Below are 11,626 nucleotides of genomic sequence, written 5' to 3'. Positions count from 1 at the left end.
CTTTAAGTTTATTACCTAAATGTCCACCTATATTATTTTCTTACACTGAATAGAAATATATGGTACAATAAGAGAAAAATCAGACTCGGTTTTTAGCAATTATTGTTTGAAAAATAGAAGTCGAATAAGAGAAATTAAGAGTTTAAGAATGAAATATGAATTTCTACAAATGTTTAGATCAAGACTTTCATTTGTCCTTTTGAATCATTATTCACAGTAACATTTTTCAACATTTTGCCAAAAGAAATCTGTTAACATTGATATACAGTTAGATATGAAATTTACAATATTCATATACAACCAAATATAGGAAACCAAAGATAACATTGGAAGCAAAATAACATTAAAATGATAGCCATACTAATGTCAATATTGCCTGAGAGAGTAGCAAGTTTTTTGGTTTAGCATAAGTACACATAGCGATGAAAATAATTCACATTAGAAATATATACATCTTAAAATAAAAATTACATTTTATCATTGTGACACTCATTTCTGTATCAGTTTTCATTAAGAACACTTTAACTGAAATATTTGTATAACAAGACTGTAAAAATGTTTGACCAAAAGTAATTCGAGACAAACTATCAATTGCTAGTTTGTGAAAATAACATGTTATAAATTTAGTGAGTTGGTACTGCTTTCCATTAAAAGTTCAACAGGAACACTCAAACTTTTAAAACATTTGAAAGCCAGAGATTAATAATTACGCAGAAACGTTAGAAATATTTTGACCAATGGGAACCTAAAAATCGGAAATATCCGAATTCGTTAAAGGTCAACTCTGCCTTCGGGCATCGGAACCTTAGTTTCTTAGCTATCAGCCGATACTTTTAGGAAGAAAAACGTTATAAATCATTTCAGGACCGAAAAACTTAATACTGAACTGATAACACCCCCTGTTACTAACAATTTAACTTTCTAAGTTATCGATACAATGCTAGTTATTGAACGTAATATGTTATAAATGTCGCACTTTTCTTGATCAATGAACACCCGGGACGCTCTAACCCAAAACATCTGAAAATTAGAATTATAATGTGGTCATTTTTACAAATTTCCTGTTTTCCTGTTTACAAAACTTTGAATTTTTCGAAAAACTAAGGATTTTCTTATGCCAGGCATTACGGAAGCCCTGGAGTGCCATGCAAAAAAAAAAATTCAACTTGTGCGCACAAGTTACCAACTTGCGCGCACAAGTTACTAACTTGCGCGCACAAGTTACTATCTTGTGCGCACAAGTTACACAACTTGTGCGCACGAGTTATACAACTTGTGCGCACGAGTTATACAACTTGTGCGCACGAGTTATACAACTTGTGCGCACGAGTTGTACAACTTGTGCGCACAAGTTACACGTGATCTTATAGACATGCGCTGTTTTGTTAAAGAGACTACTTTATGGAACGCCATAGCTGCCGAATACAAACATATGTTTATATAAATGAATGCACATACTTTTCAATATCTGCATATGTTTTTTTCTATGTATACACATACTTTTCATATATATGAACATAGTTTACTTTATATGCACTTACTTTTTATATATATATGCACATACTTTTCCTACATATGCACATCGTTTATCTTATATGCACATACTTTTCCTACATATGCACATAGTTATCCTCATATGCATATACTTTTTTTTCTATATATGCACAGACTTATTCTACATATGAATGTACAAATGTAGTTCTGCATGTGAATACATTTCTCAGAATATATGAACATAGTTTTTCAACGTGAGGATTACAATTCATATTATGCTTTTCTGTTGTTTTTTTCAAACTGAACTAATGGTTCCAAAATCATAAAAGGAATGTTTATTAAGAATTTCTTAATGATTTATGTTGTTCAATTAAGCAACTGTTGGAATCATTTTTAGATGAATGCAATACTATTTTGGTATGTATGATGGTATGGCGCTGTTGTCTTCATCTATAGTCACTTGGTTTTCATGTCAAAACGTTGAAGGAGTCGATTTGTTTGTATTAAATTTTAACACAAAGATTATTACCACTAACGGGTCAAAAGTTGTAAAAATGCATTCTTATTAAACTTAATTTAAATTGCCATTTTCTTTACCAATTTTAATGTGTTTTCAAAGTATTCAGTATAGTCTAAGATCTCAAAGTGTGAATTGTTTTCTATTATTATGATGTTATAGAAAGGACCAAAGACGGGTTAAATTTTTTATGCCATGCCGATAGGCGTATGGGGGCATTATACATGTATTACCCTTGATCTTCCGTTTTACCGTCTGTCCTTCCATCTTTCCATTTTATTTTGCTGCACTCTAATTTAACTTTGCCTCTTCTTAATTTGATAAAGCTCATACACAAAGGTAAAAAACTATAAAACGCAAAAAGTCACCTGCTGTACTACAGTTCTGCTCCTTTATAACTAGGAAAATTTCATTTCTTTTTGTTTGTTTTTGCACTCTCACCTTAATCCCCAAATGCTGAATATATATACGCAAAACAAGAAATGCAGAGTAAATCAGACAAATCATAATTTAGAACTGCAGCACGTCATATCATATTTGATATTCACACCTTTTTAAAGCTTTTCAATACGTATACATTTTATTTTTACGGCGTCGGCGTTGGCTTCGCAATGTATTAGTTTGTGATTAGGTCTAGTATGTTTTATGCAGTTGTATAAGTATTGGAACATCTCATTTCCATAGATAATATTTGGCCTTGTCCCCGCAGTAATTGTCTATTGACTTTGAAAATTTATTGGCATTTGCAAGTCATATTTCTATGGAGGTTATAAAGCCCACCCCCTCATCATGGTTCATTGACATTGAAACTTTTACATAGTTTACAAGTTTATGTTTGTTTAAAGGGAATGACTTATGATAAGTCCATGGTATTTTGTATGTAGTTGTATATTGGCACATTTCCATGGATATTGTTCAGCCATGTACTTTCAGTCGTGGTTCATCAACTTTGAATATTTCCATAACTTACATGTTAAAGTATTGCTATTTTGGTTTCAACATTTTCATTTTCAAAATTACAAAAAGGCGTTACATCACCATTTCTGTGAAAACGGTTTATTTTTTTAATATTTTAACGAAGTTATATATATATAATTACTTTCGTATACAAAGAGAAAAAATCAAGAGAGATACATTACTCCAACCCGACCCCCAATTTTCAAAAGCTTACAACTTGACAATGAATACATGATTCTATCAATATTAATGTCTCTTTAAGATATAATATAAAAATACTTATCAAATTGATAAAATGGCCCAAGGGCCCAGCTTGATATTACTGCAAATGTAAAACCCTGGATAGTTCGAGCAAGTATGGCCCCTTTAAATACGTTTGACATATCTACATTTGGATTGTGATTAACATTTTGGTAATAGGCATCTTGTTAAAGACATCAAGAAATTCAGTGGGCCATTCTTATACCCTCTTTATAGAAAAAAAATTAACATTGACCAAAGAATTATGAATCATGAAAATGTGCCACATATAGTTGATCTACTGCGTTATTACATCTGAGAAACGTACATAATAACTTAATTTTTACATTGATCACTCATAAAAAGGGAGAAATTCACAGGACAAAAAAACTATAATTTTGTTCAACCAGTCGCTGTACCATTTATAATAGGTCAAGACCAAAGAACATATGACAGACGGAAACTTCGAAACATAAGGCTATTACAAACAAAGTATGAAGCATCCAGATATTCTATCTTAATACCGAATATAAAGCTCTATAGAAATAGTTTTCGCCATCGCTGGACAGTAATACCTTTGTCTCACTCTATGACATTTTACATTCACTGTTTATACATTATTCCCACACCGACAAAGTGCGTTCGGCTCTTACTAATGTTTTTACTAATAAAACATAAAACCTGTATCAAAAACAAAGTCTGAAAACACGAATACCCCCGCTTAAAATTTTCAATTTTCCAAGTTATAAAGGGGCATAATTGTCCAAAAAATTACTGCCCAAATTCGAACTCGGCCTAACTTTGTGTGATTATTAACATTGTGTGTGGATTTCAATAATTTTGGATAAGGCAAATTAACGACAGAGTGCGGACACCAAACTAAATGCATTAATATAACTTGTGATCCGTTATCACCGAATTGTTGGGACAAACACCACTGAATTCAACACGCCATTAGTGATAATAATCCTTGTGTTAAAATGTAATACAAACGACTCATACAAAATACAAAGTTATGGCATTAAAGCAAGTGACTATAGATGAAGACAACAGCGCCATACCATAATACATACCAAAATAGTATTGCATTCATATGAAAATGATTTCAAAAGTTGCTTAATTGAACAACATACATCATTTAGAAATTCTTAATAAACATTCTTTTTATGATATTGGAACCATTAGTTCAGTTTGAAAAAAACAACAGAAAAGCATAATATGAATTGTAATTCTCACGTTGAAAAACTATGTTCATATATACTGAGAAAAGTATTCACATGCAGAACTACATTTGTACATTCATATGTAGAATAAGTCTATGCATATATAGAAAAAAAAGTATATGCATATGAGGATAACTATGTGCATATGTAGGAAAAGTATGTGCATATATTTATAAAAAGTAAGTGCATATAAAGTAAACTATGTTCATATATATGAAAAGTATGTGTATACACAGAAAAAAACATGTGCAGATATTGAAAAGTATGTGCATTCATTTATATAAACATATGTTTGTATTCGGCAGCTATGGCGTTCCATAAAGAAGTCTCTTTAGCAAAACAGCGCATGTCTATAAGATCACGTGTAACTTGTGCGCACAAGTTGTACAACTCGTGCGCACAAGTTGTGTAACTTGTGCGCACAAGATAGTAACTTGTGCGCGCAAGTTGGTAACTTGTGCGCACAAGTTGAAATTTTTTTTTTGCATGGCACTCCAGGGCTTCCGTAAGGCATAGATTACTTTAGCCGTTTTTGGCACAACTTTTTCGAAATTTTGACCCTAAATGCTCTTCAACTTGTTTGGCTTTATAAATATTTTGATATGAGCGTCACTGATGAGTCTTATGTAGACGAAACGCGCCTCTGGCGTACTAAATTATAATCCTGGTACCTTTGATAACTATATAAATACGTAAAAACGATAGGAAATAATTGCAATATTCATTAAGACAAATAAAAAAAAAAATAACACGTTATTAAGATGATAAACAACGCCAGTACCCAGAATCTATACTACAAGACCATCGTGTATTGTTTTTAAGTTGATACAGAATGTTTATCAACAAGGTATTTGTACCTTCTGATGAACTTATTTTTAGAAACTGACGAGACGTTCTTTGACATACTCCTGGTTAATCAACTGTCTGTTCATACAGTGGTGACGTTTTACAAAATGACTTCCTGTAAACTTAACATTATTTTGCGCATCAGACCTATCGTGAACATAATCATACTATGACAGTCTGCAAAGAAACGATCTTTATGGCACTAAAATTATGTTTTATTTGCCTTTAAATCATTAAGCAACTGTGTGCTTATTTGATAAGTCGGTTGTCATTGATCGCTGCATTATATATACTTAATGGAACACAGTTGTGATGTTAATTGAAATTTTAGGCTTCAAAGGTACCAGGCATATAATCTGATACGCCAGACGTGCGTTTCATCTACATAAGACTCATCAGTGACGCTCAGATGAAAAAAGCTAGAAAGTCAAACAAGTACAAAGTTGACTACCATTGAAGACGCAAAATTAAAAAAAAAAAGTTCTGCCAAATACGGCTTAGGTAATCAAAGTTATATGTTAGTAATATGTATATTAACTCATCACAGATACCAGGACTAAATTTTGTATATACGCCAGACGCGCGTTTCGTCTGCAAAAGACTCATCAGTGACGCTCGAATCCCAAAAAAAAAAAATAAAAAGGCCAAATAAAGTACGAAGTTGAAAAGCATATTATCGAATATGGATGAAAACTACGGAGTAACGGCGTGTGCGCAATATTTGAGGTAACAGGCATAACCAATCAAAGTATATGTTGTGAATGCCATAAGACATTTCAACGTCGGTAAACTATTGCTTCGTGTATCTATGACGAGTTTATGCATTTATCAGTAATATTAGAAGTAAATCTTCCGTTTTTAGTCTGACAATACCTATTTGAACAACTTATCCTATCTACTTTTTAGAAAAATAAAATAAATCTTTACATACACAAGTTTAAACAAATTGAATGAAACATTTCCTTGCTTTTTTCAGAATCATCAAGGTTGATTAGATAAGGATTTTGGGGACAAGGTGCCCCGGCCTCCTCTTATGGAGCAACATATATGATTAATGCATTTTTACATGCCCCACTCAAACGCTGCTTACTTTGGGGGATCAGACCCATTTTTCAAAATCAATTCTCATTTATTATGATCAACGTTTCAGTACACAGAAATCAAACAAAAACTTCTTACTCATACTTTTAAGTCGTAATATATTAATCGAATCTAAATTTTCTTATCTTGATTTCAAATCTGATCAAATACCAAATAAATTAGAGAATAACACGAAAACAAAACCAATAGAAAGCTAAAAGCGTTTTCCTTGTTATCTTAGGTCAACCAGACTTGTGTTTGGTTATATAAAGTAAAATAACTGATATAGATCTAGATCAGTATTATTCTTATTGTCATTAATCTGGCAATAAAACGTTCAAAGTATTGAATCGATAGTGTCAAATTTCATGGCATCATTGAAATAATCGACAAGAGATGGAAATCAAACATCCTGCTCAATAGATTTGACTGAAATGAAATAATGGCCTTGCTCCGTATCACAACATATTGCATTAATATCGCATAATAATTCAACTTGGGAACGTAGTTTTTTTACAAACTTTATCATGCTATTAGTTAATCGACGGCAATTTCTGCAATGTTTTAAACAATTGAATTTAATTGTATGCCCTACTGAATCACCATTAATATGAGTGTACTTATAACTCAATCATCGGAAGTATGGGCAGACTTCTATAAACCGATATTTCTTTTTAGAATAATACATCAAAACTGTGTGAACGTGAAATGACATGGGTCAGACAGTGAACATTTCGTATTTTGCCTATCGTGTTACCAACTCATCCAAAAAGTCTTCCCTATGAAAACAGAGATAAAATAAGGGAATGAGAACATTTCAAAACAAGGACTAGATCAGCAAAATGACAGTTATCAAAATTCTGATGGCAAAGTATATGCATTGGTTTTAATTGGGTACTAAATTGAGTGGATCTTATGGGATGTCATTAATATGATAATATGAATTTTTTGAAATACATTAACTAAGTATGTTCTACCCACAGGACACATTACCTGATTTGTATCTGACAAAACCTCCTCACCTTGTTCTTTATTTGGCGTTTTTATCTTTTTTTATTTGATCGTTACTGTATACGAAACTATGTTTGACATACAAAATTTTAATCCTAGTATCTATGACCAGTTTAGGGTAAAAACCAAGTATCTAAAGAAGTTTATTTTTCGTGTTTGCAAATGGATTTTTTAAGGGGTAACAAATGTTTGCAGATTTCAAATACTTCTTCTATTTGTCCCTTATCTTTGTTAATCTTTTTTTATAACATGCAAATTCCCTCAAGCGGATATTGTTCTGCGCAGTAATAAGGTACGAATATATTGAGCTGATCTGACAAGTAGCCTGTAGTCAAGTGACCTTTTAGAAAATACGAGAAGAGTAGTTAAACATTCACTTGCATACCGAGTTCGTGGTTTCCTTGTATTGCATTAGACTTGGAATCACAATTGAAAGAATCTTCCTAATGTTCAACATTTGTTCATGATCGGTAGTGTCAACATCTTTTATATAAATTTCAGTGTTGATCATATTCGTATTTGCAATGCATGTCCGCATTTTCATTAATCGACATTGAGTTATTATCCATTCATTTTCCACTAAAAAATTTGATTCCAAAATAAGTACTATTTTTGGTGATTATCACGACAACTGCAAATCATCAGCAGTATAAAGTAAAATCACAAAAATACTGATCTAAGAGGAAAATCCAATCGGGAAGTCCATAATCACATGGCAAAATCAAATGACATTTGATATTTTTCTTTCGTTTTTTGCTATGTTTTATTTCGTCATAATTTCATAAGGTTACATTTAAATTGGTTTATTTCTTAAACTTGAAATAAAGCAGTTTCTTCAAATGTAAAAGGTTGTCTACGTGGGAACTAATACATTCGGCTCTATGGATTTCAAACTGAAGATACTGCCGAATAAAGCTCATATGTGTCAAAGGTACCATGTTTATAATTTAATACGCTAGACGCGCGTTTCGTCTACATAAGACTCATCAGTGGCGCTCAGATAAAAAACGTTATAAAGCCAAACAAGTACAAAATTTAACAGCATTGAGGACCCAAAATTCCAAAATGTTGGGCCAAATACGACTTAGCTAATCGAAGTTATCTGTTAGTTATATGTATATTATCAAAAAAGTTGAAACCAACGGAGTTGTGCAGTGTGTCCACTATTTGAGGTGATAGGCATAACCAATCAAAGTACAAATATATATATTGAGAATGCCATAAGAAATGTAAACGTCGGTAAACTACTGTTGCTTCGTGTATCTATGATGAGTTTGTGTATTATTAGAAGTAAATCTTCCGTTTTAGTCAGACTACCATTTGTGCATCTCCTTTCTGGGTTTGGGGAGGGTGTAGGGTGCCCGGCTATTCTATGGAGTAATATATATGAATAATACATTTTGAAGTATATAGGAATGTACATTTATTATGCAATATATTGTTTTCTAAGCTGAAAATGACTATCAAAAGAAAGTTTGAATTTACAAATATACTGAAAATAAAAAAATGCAATTGACCAAAACTTGGTATCTCTGATATTTGCATAGCAATGAATCAAAGAATGCAATATAAAAATAAGAAGAGAGGTGTGATTGTCAATGAGACAACTCTTACGACATAGAAGTTAACAAAGTTATGTCACAGCTTGGCATTCCACAACGAGCAAAACCAATTGAACGACAAATCAATTAGACGTGCACTTAAAACACTAAGGAAGAAATCACAAATATATCTTTGTCACTATGAATGATGATAAATTGGGTAGATCTGACAATTTCACTGGTGACTAGACCCATTTGATCTCGGAGAAGAGTAGAAAAAATTCCACAGCATATTTAGTGTGTGGTATCCTCGTTTACATTGGACTTGACATCGCAACTCAAAATACCATCCTGGCGTTCAACAATTTGTGAATGGTCGGTAGAGTATGTACACATTCATAAAAATACATGTTCTTGTGAACGTAGGAACCGACTTTCAAAACAGCTGCTGTTTATTTTGAATATACATTGACCAGGGCCCGTATTTATAAAGTTACTCAAGTAAAGAATTTGTTCCGAATGGACGGATTTTTCTGCATGTGCAACGATAGTTTTGTACTACGATTGGATTTCTTAACTTAAATGGTTTTATGCACACGGGCCAAGGATATCTCAGGGACAGAAGTTGATAGTAATCGAAAGGCACATAATATAAAAAGTCAGAATTTAAACTATTTTTGAGGGAGTTACAAATGAAGTTCGCACATAATAAATGTCGTGGGTACGAGGTATATTTTCTAGATTTCGTTCTTCGGGAAGGATAAAACCCAAATATTTGAAAGACAACCATATTTATATACCTAAATATTTGCAGAGTAATTTGACAAAAAGAGACCTTAAAAAATGATCTAAAGTCAACATTGGTATTTGTATCTGCAAGAAAGGTATGTTGTAAATCATAAAAATTATAACATGTTCAATGCGAAATTCAACAAAACATTATAAAACAAACTTTTGCGCACAAAGCTGTTGCCTATTATGATCATATTATTCCTGAAAAAAAAAAATCAAGAAAATCGACGATGTAGCTGTGCATTCTGAGATAAATCTTCTTTAAGAAAGTTCAGGGCAAACGTTAGGAAAGTCAAAGATTGATAAATACATAAACTGCTTTATCAGCAAATGGGACTGAAAGAGAATTAAAATATTCTACGAAAAGCTATGCCTCAAGTTGTGGAAACAGTATGTTTATGCCATATTCAATTGGTTTGTATTATTTTGAATAAATAAAGGCAACAATAGTATACCGCAGTTCGAAATTCATAAATCGATTGAGAAAAAAACAAATCTGGGTTACAAACTAAAACTGAGGGAAACGCATCAAATATAAGAGAACTACGACACAACAGAAACACAACATTAAAATGTAACACACACAGATACGTTTGAATTATACCAAATCCAGGCAAAATATGCAAATATGTTAATGTAAGGTAACTTTTTAGAGATGTAGGATTGGAGATGAAAAATGTTTCCTTTAATAAAATATTTAAAAGAAAAAAAAGTTCAGGTAATGAAGTAAACGAATTTTCATATATTAAAACTGCGTTTACATACAGAATATTTCAAAACTTGGAAGAAGTATTGTAATAACATTAATACAAGATTTACCGAGATGTAAATTATAATAAATGAGTCTTTTTAGTTTTTTTCGTTCACCATTATCTATATAAGTTTTACAAAATTACAAATGAAGGTGATCAATTTCGTAAAACCGTATTTTAATTCAGTTGTGTGAAATCCTTGAGTTGAAATCATAGGAAGAAAGGCAACTCCATAGTGTTCTTAGAATTTAAATGTGTGATAAATGACACCATGTTCAATCATAAGATCATATAAATATATATCTGCAGTTGTTTTAGTGTATCTAATGTTAATACAGTCATGTACTTTTAAAGCACGGATCTAAAGAAATCGAAAAGGATGATGGTTGACTGATCTATTGTTTTAACTTAATGTGCATTGATTGCATGTCTATTGTTCTGTGATATTTATTATCGACATGATGTTTAAAGAGGCAGAGCATCTACGAAACTTATGAAGAAGCATTGTATATAGCTGGGTGTTTCCATGTTGATAAAGTAAAATCACAATAATACTGAACTCTGATGAAAATTCTAAACAGAAATTTTCTAATCAAATTGCAAAAACCAAAAGCTTACACATCAAAAAATGGAAAACAACTGTCATATTCCTGACTTCTAAATGCATATTCTTATGCAGAAATGGTGGACTGAACCTGGTTATATAGCTAGCTAAAACTCTTAATTGTAAGACAGTCACATCAAGTACCATTAATATGACAACGATAAAAAATTCGTTGATTATTTTTCAAAACATTTAAAAGAGGGACGAATGATACCAAAGGGACAGTCAAACTCATAAATCGAAAACAAACTGACAACGCCATGGCTAAAAATGAAAAAGACAAACAAACAACAGCACACACGACACAACATAGAAAACTAAAGAATAAACAACACGAACCCCACCAAAAAAACTAGGGCTGATCTCAGGTGCTCCGGAAGGGTAAGCAGATCCTGCTTCACATGTGGCACCCGTCGTGTTGCTTATGTGATATCAAATCCGGTAAATATTCTATTTCGGTAGGTCACATTAATTAACTTGACTGGTATCATTTCAATTTGAATATATATATATTTTGTTGAAAGATATAACTTTCCTATGGAATGCTCTTTATATGAACACGTTTCAAA

The sequence above is a fragment of the Mytilus galloprovincialis genome, chromosome 4 (assembly GCF_965363235.1).
Source record: "Mytilus galloprovincialis chromosome 4, xbMytGall1.hap1.1, whole genome shotgun sequence".
NCBI classification, from domain to species: Eukaryota; Metazoa; Mollusca; class Bivalvia; order Mytilida; family Mytilidae; genus Mytilus; species Mytilus galloprovincialis.
The sequence above is the reverse complement of the archived record's forward strand: the minus strand, read 5'-3'. Positions refer to the sequence as shown.